General features: G+C 46.5%; 1 pseudogene; it reads left to right on the top strand.

Annotated features, from left to right (window-relative positions):
• The first annotated feature begins 3,491 nt into the window (after positions 1-3,491).
• On the top strand, positions 3,492-4,016 carry LOC112299765 (histone H3.3A-like; annotated as a pseudogene).
• Positions 4,017-7,478: the final 3,462 nt, after the last annotated feature.

The following is a 7,478-nucleotide window of genomic DNA, read 5'->3' on the forward strand; positions in this document are numbered from 1 at the left end:
CCCAGCTCGTAGGGGATGGAGCTGGGATTGTAACCCAGGTCTGAGTGATTCCGTGGGCTGCGTGCTGACCTGCTCCCCTGGCCTGCCTTGAAGCAATATGTTTGAGAACCTCTTAGTGGAGTGCTGGTAAACCAGTTCTGGAGGGGCGGGGGAATCCCTGATTTGTAGCATTTGCCAGTTTTCCTGGCGAATTTATTCCCACTGTGGCAGATTTCAAGCTACTGATGGTTTAATGAATGGCTTGCAGAATTTCTGAATAATTATTAGTAACAGTCGGCTCTCTGGAAGCCCAGCTGAGCTAGTCCCGCACACCACTCTCCTTATCTTTAGCCCTTACTAAAGATAATTGAGCTCCTGCCTGCAAACCAAAGGGTTGCTGGTTCGATTCCCAGTCAGGGTACCTGCCTGGGTTATGGGCCAGGTCCTCAGTAGGGGTTGTACAAGAGGCAACCACACATTGATGTTTCTCTCCTTCTTTCTCTCTTCTGCCCCCTCTAAAAATAAATAAAATCTTTAAAAAGTTATCTTCAAACATTTTTTATTTTCATATTTTTTCCAGTTTTATTGATATGTAATTGACATACAACACAGGTATACAACACAATCATTTGATGCGTGTATATATTGTGAAATGATTACCACAACAAGTTTACTTAACATCCATCACCTCACATAGTTACACGTTTTTTTTCTTGTAATGAGAACTTTTCAGTTCTATTCTCTTAGCAACTTTCAAATATACAATACATTGTTATTAACTACAGTCACCGCGCTGTGCATTGTATCCACAGAGGTTCTTCATCTTATAACTGGAAGTTTGTATCTTTTGACCACCTTTCCCCATTTCCCCCGTCTCCTGCCCCTGGCAACCAGCGATCTGTTCTCTGTTTGTAGGAGTTTGGTTTTTCAGGGATTCTACATGGAAGTGAGGTCATACCATATTTGTCTTTTCCTGGCTGACTTATTTCACTTAGCATAACACCCTCCAGGTCTATCCATGTTGTTGCTAATAGCAACATTTCCTTCTTTTTTATGGCTGAGTAATATTCCAGCATAGGTGCATGCGTGTGTACATATTTATCACATTTTCTTTGTCCACTCACCCACTGCTGGCCACTTTGGTTGTTCCTGAGCTTGACTATTGCAAGTAACGCTGCGATAACCATGGGGGGCAGGTGTCTCTTCAAGACAGTGATTTCGATTCCGTCGGATATATACCCAGAAGTGGACTTGCTGGATCATAGGATAGTTCTCTTTTTAATTTTTTGAGGGACCCTCATACTGTTTTCCAGAGTGGCTGTACCAATTTATATTTCCACCACCAGTGCACAGGGGTTCCCTTTTCTCCACATCCTCTTCAACACTTGTCTCTTGTCATTTTGATAATAATTATTCTAATGGATGTAAGGTGGTATCTCATTGTGGTTTTGATTTGCGTTTCCTTGATGACTAGCGATGTTGAGCATCTTTTCAAGAACCTGTTGGCCATTTGTACATCTTCTTTGGGAAAATGTCTCTTCAGTTTCTCTGCCCATTTTAAAATTAGATTGTTTGTATTTCTGCTATTGGGTCATACGAGAGCTTTATAAATTTTGGATATGAATTTCTTAGGTGTAATTGGCAAATATCCTCTCCCATTCTGTAGGTTGCCTTTTCATTTTATTGCCTGTGCTGGGCACTGTGCTTCGTTTTTAAATCTGCGAGGATTTCCCAGAGGACCTAGCATGTGGCTCGTAATTTCCCTGTCATGGCGCTCTGGACATTGGTGCTGAAGCTGGGAAAGCTCCCGAGCCCCTGCTGATTTGCCCAAACTCCAGTGAGAGAGGAAGGAGCTGGGAGGGGAAGATGGACCTGACGTGCCCCGTGGCCACGGGGAAGCCAGGACCAGAAACCCCTGCGCTGGCCTCCAGTCTCAGACTTTGTCATCTGTAGGCGCACACTGCCAAACTGTCACCTACTAATTACTGAGTCGGGATGCAGACTAGCTTCTGAATTTGGGCTGGGAACAAATGTGGTGTGTAACTCATTTCATTTCATAAGATGATAAGCCAGGCTGTCTCTTCCACCACTGAACTTGGCAGCCAGAGGCAAATGTCTACTGTTCTCAAGGGGTCTTGGGAAACCCTGGCCGGGCGCACTGATTTTTCCCCATGTTTTTCTTGTTCTTGCTGCAATGCTATGCACTCTGGCTGAGGCTGGCAAGCAGATGAAAAGCACTGTCTTTTGTAACAAATCACAGTCAAAACCTGACTGTGGAGCTTCTCCAGGGTATTGATTATGTCAAGAATACCTTAGGGGAGAACACTGAAACACCAATCCAAAAGAACCTGTGCACCCCAATGTTCATAGCAGCACAATTTACAATAGCCAAGTACTGGAAGCAACCGAAGTGCCCATCAGCAAACAAGTGGATCCAAAAACTATGGTATATTTACACAATGGAATTCTACGCAGCAGAGAGAAAGAAGGAGCTTATACCCTTTGCAACAGCATGGATGAAACTGGAGAGCATTATGCTAAGTGAAATAAGCCAGGCGGTGAGGGACAAATACCATATGATCTCACCTTTAACTGGAACATAATCAATAGAAGAAAAAAGCAAACAAAATATAACCAGAGACATTGAAGTTAAGAACAATCTAACAATACCCAGGGCGGGGGGGGGGGGGGGGGCGGGGACAGTGGGAGGAGGGGATTACAGGAACCACTATAAAGGACACATGGACAAAACCAAGGGGGAGGGTGGAGGTGGGGGAGGGAGGTGGGTTCACCTGGGGTGGGGTGGAGGGATGGGGAGAAAAGGCATACAACTGTAATTGAATAACAATAAAAATTAAAAAAAAATAAAAATAAATAAAAATGCTGAAAAAAAAAAAAAGAATACCTTAGGGGAGATGTGCTACATAAGACAACACTTTTCAAGTTCATTTTCACCTCTGAACTCCCACTGTGCCTATGCGTATACTCTCGTCAGCACCAATAATTTTCCAGCCTAGGCACACGTGCCATTGACCGAGTTCTGGCCTTATTTTATTTCATTCAGTTTTCACAACAAGTTTGTTCCCTAGATACTATCACAGAGTCCATTTTACGTATGGCCAACTGGAGCTTAGAAGGGATAAATAACTACTAAATGGCAAACACATCCCTATGTGGACTAGCAGGGGCTGGGACGAAAACAGAACTCCAAGGAAGCCTGTCCTATGCACAGGACGCCTGATGCAGTAGAGGGAGTACTGGGCTGGCCCCATACAACCGTCAAAGGAGTGTGGGGGAAGATGCTTAACTGCAATAGGTGTGGGGAACATTGTGTTCATTCCGAAGGCTCCAGCATGGAGGTGGTATAGTCAATTTCCATTGGTTTGTCCTGTGCTCATCCATTCCTTTAGTTTTTGAGCATCTTCTCTGTGCCAGGCAACAGATATATTAAGCCAAATAAGACAGAATTCCTGCCATCAAGAATCATCGTTCTAGTGTTCGCAGCTGCCGTCGCTCTCTAACGCCAGCACCTCCTACCGCTCGCCGAGCTCCAGCTGAAGGAGAAGGGGGGTAAGTAAAGAGGCCCCTATACCATGGCTCGTACAAAGCAGACTGCCCGCAAATCGACAGGTGGTAAAGCACCGAGGAAGCAACTGGCTACCAAAGCCGCTCGCAAGAGTGCGCCCTCTGCTGGAGGGGTTAAGAAACCTCATCGTTACAGGCCTGGTACTGTGGCACTTCATGAAATTAGACGTTATCAGAAGTCCACTGAACTTCTGATTCGCAAGCTTCCCTTCCAGCGTCTGGTATGAGAAATTGCTCAGGACTTCAAAACAGATCTGTGCTTCCAGAGCGCAGCTATTGGTGCTTTGCAGGAGGCAAGTGAAGCCTGTCTGGTTGGCCTTTTTGAAGACACCAACCTGTGTGCTATCCATGCCAAACGTGTAACAATTATGCCAAAAGACATCCAGCTAGCACGCCACATACATGGACAGCGTGCTTAAGAATCCACTATGATGGGAAACATTTTATTCTTTAAAAAAAAAAATTCTCTTCTTCCTGTTATTGGTAGTTCTGAACGTTAGATATTTTTTTTTCCATGGGGTCAAAAAGGTACCTAAGTATATGATTGCAAGTGGAAAATAGGGGACAGAAATCAGGTATTGGCCGTTTTTCCATTTTCATTTGTGTGTGAATTTTTAAAATATAAATGCGGGGACATAAAGCATTAATGCAAGTCAAGGTGTTTCAGTGAACAAGTTTCAAGCAGCTCAACTTTATAACAATATAAATAAACCTGTTAAATTTTTCTGGACAAGGCCAGCATTTGGATTTTTTTAAAACAAGTAAATTTCTTATTGATGGCAACTAAATGGTGTTTGTAGCATTTTTATCATACAGTAGATTCCATCCATTCACTATACTTTCCTAACTGAGTTGTCCTACATGCAAGAATGTTCTTAATGTTGTCTGTCTTCTGTGCTGTTCCTGTAAGTTTGCTATTAAAATACATTAAACTATAAAAAAAAGAATCATCGTTCTAATGGGGAAGTAGACCCCTCCACAGATATTTAGAATGCATGATGTTAGATTTAATGATGGGGGATCCTATGCAGGAACTGAGAGGGGAGGGGTATCGGGAAGGCTTCTTGGAGGGGTTGACGCCTGCATTAAGTTTTTAGGGGTGAGCTGGATTTAATTAGATTGTGAAAGAAGGTATGGTGATGGATGGGACAACCTGAAAAATAGCACGGAGGGGAGAGACAATTTGATGTATATGAGGACATAAAAGTGATTTGGCCCTGTGGGAAGGTCAGGGAGGAGCCAGGCAGCAGTGGGAGGCAGGACCATACCCTACTGGGAATTGGGAATCACGGAGGGTGGCCATCAGGGGACTGAGGTGGCTGGCCTTCTGGTGGCAGGGCCATTGGGGTAGGGCACATGAAGATGTCCCAGGAGAGATGGTTAGGACCTGAAACAAGGCAGGAGCTAGTGCAGAAGGACAGGAGGACAAGGATTTGAGAAAGACTGAAAGGTAAAATCAGGAACACACAAGAGGAGCTGAGAGTGGGAGAGAGGGAGCAGATAAGGAACTTGGGGGTGTCCCCAGCAGCAACTGAGCTCAGAAGGAGGAGGTGCCGGTTGCGCGGGCGAGGTGACGTCAGTGTTGGAAGTATGGTGTCTGAGGTGTGTGCTGGATGTCACTGTTACCTGGCTTCTGTGACACTTGCTCCCTGTCTTGCCCTTCATGACCTGCTGCTTCACTTGACCTATTGGTCTGGGGATGGCTTCTTGCTCTCTATGTTGACTGCTTTCTCCTGCATCTGGGTTCTCTGCTGTGATTTGCAGCTGCAAAGATGGGAGGAAGTATACATTGTTTTTGGAGAGAAGTGTCACTCATGGATGGATTGGGATATGAATGACAACAGACCCCCCATTGGAGGGGAATGTGGACACTGCAACATAACTCTTCTGAGTCTTTTCCCAGAGGGGGCCTTCAGATCCCCTCTATCTGGTTGACTCCATCCATCCCTCACATTCCGGCTCAGGTGTGCCTCTCCCTGGGCTCCTCGACTACAGTGATTCCCGCGATTACACATGGGCGTAGCACCTTGAACTTGTGCTTTGTATCTCAGTCCCATTGCACTTTAACGTTGTGATGTTTCGATGAAGGCTATTGAACTGTTGACTGTAAGCCCCATGAAGGAAGGGATTATGCTAGGTTTTGTTCCCCATTGTATCCCTAGTACCTTCTGGTACTTAGTAGGTGCTCTACCAGCAAGGCAGTCAAGAAGTAGGGCTCTTGGTCAAGGTCCCGGCAGGAAAAGGTGGCACAGTCTAAAAAGGAATCGGAAGCAGTTGAATGGAGGGATTGTTTATCAAGGACTGAAAGGGTCAAGCGTCCAGTCCAGGGACTAGCCATGGTGGGAGGCTGTTACTATTTGCTATAGATTAAAATGTGTCACCCAGGAAGGTATTTTGAAGTCCTAACCCCCAGCTCCTGTGAATGTGATTTAATTTGGAAATAGGGTCTTTGCAGGTGTACGCAAGTTGAGATGAGGTCGTTAGGGTGGCCCCGTCCAGTATGACTGGTGTCCTTATAAGAAGAGAAGTGGAGACACAGACAGAGAAGACAGTCCTGTGACGCTGGAGATGGAGATTGGAGAGATGCACCTAGAAGCCAAGGCCACCAGAGATTATTGGCAGCTACCAGGAGCTAGGAGAGGTGAGGAAGGGTTCTCCCCTGTGTGTCTCAGAGGGAGCGTGGTAATGCCAACACCCTGATGTCACACTCTGGCCTCCAGGACTGTGAGACAATACGAGTATGTTGTTTCAGGCCACCTCATATGTGGCACTTTGTGATAGCAGCCCACGGAAGATAATATACCACTCCTGGGCCTGAAGGGACAAGGGGACGGAGCGATGACCTCTTTGCAGTGGTCTGTGGCAGAGGGGCCACCTGCCGGGCACTGTGGTCCAGGTAGAAGAATGCAGCTATGACCCAGCAGGAAGGAAACAGGGAATAAATGCCACGATCTCTCTCTTCTCCCACTCTCTAATTTCCATCTCCTGGCTCCCATTAGCCCAGGCCTTCAGCTGCAGGGCAATGGACCTTGGCGATGTGGTCTACAGAAGTCAGGCTCCTAGGTACAGGGCAGAGCAGCCCAGGGGGAGAGATCTGGAGGGCAAGCAGAGTCGATCCCATCTGGTAAGTAAATACAGTATTGAGTGAGTGAGGGAATGAATGAATGGGAGCGAGAGGGAGACAGAACTCCAGGGTAATTCTCGTTGCTAGTTTGGAAACAGACGATTTGATGGCACTACTCTGTTTCCAGCCTGAGAAGAGACGAGAGGAGTCCTAGATTTTTTTTTTTAAACAATTACGACTTTTGTGTCTAGCTTCGAGCCCTGCCTCCTGGCTCAGCACCCGAATTCTGAGAGATGTGAAGCCTCCCTCTTTGTGCAGCCAGCACCTTTCGGCTGGATTCTATTTTAAGGCTGTAAGTGAGGTAATTTGGTCTGACAACAGAAACACAGCTGTAATTATGAAATGCCAGCCTCCAAAGCAGAAAGCCATCAGCCCTCAAGGGTTGCCAACATAAATGACTCAGTAGTTCATACACACTTGTGCCAGGCCAGGCCAGGACGTCCTCCTGCAACGTGGAAATCCACTGTGCACAGAGAAAAAGAGACATTTGGCTAATTCAGCTCCTGTGTCGACCGATCGATGTGGAGCCCCAATATCCAGCTGTGGCAAGCCCTGCTTAGCCAGAGTAGGGGTTCCGGGGAGTAAAGGTCAGGCCCACCAGCTGATGGGCCCAGTGAACGAAATGGGCCGGACCTCTCCTCTAGTGTGGAAATACTGTCCCGGTCAGGCTGCCCTGGCTGAGCCTCTGAACTGGTTTACAAGTCGCTAAAAAATCTGCAGTGCAATCAGCTCAGCTGCTTGGCTTCGTATAGACCCCGTGGCTGCAGACTCTCCATTCCAAAGGGGGGTG

The sequence above is a fragment of the Desmodus rotundus genome, chromosome 6 (assembly GCF_022682495.2).
Source record: "Desmodus rotundus isolate HL8 chromosome 6, HLdesRot8A.1, whole genome shotgun sequence".
NCBI classification, from domain to species: Eukaryota; Metazoa; Chordata; class Mammalia; order Chiroptera; family Phyllostomidae; genus Desmodus; species Desmodus rotundus.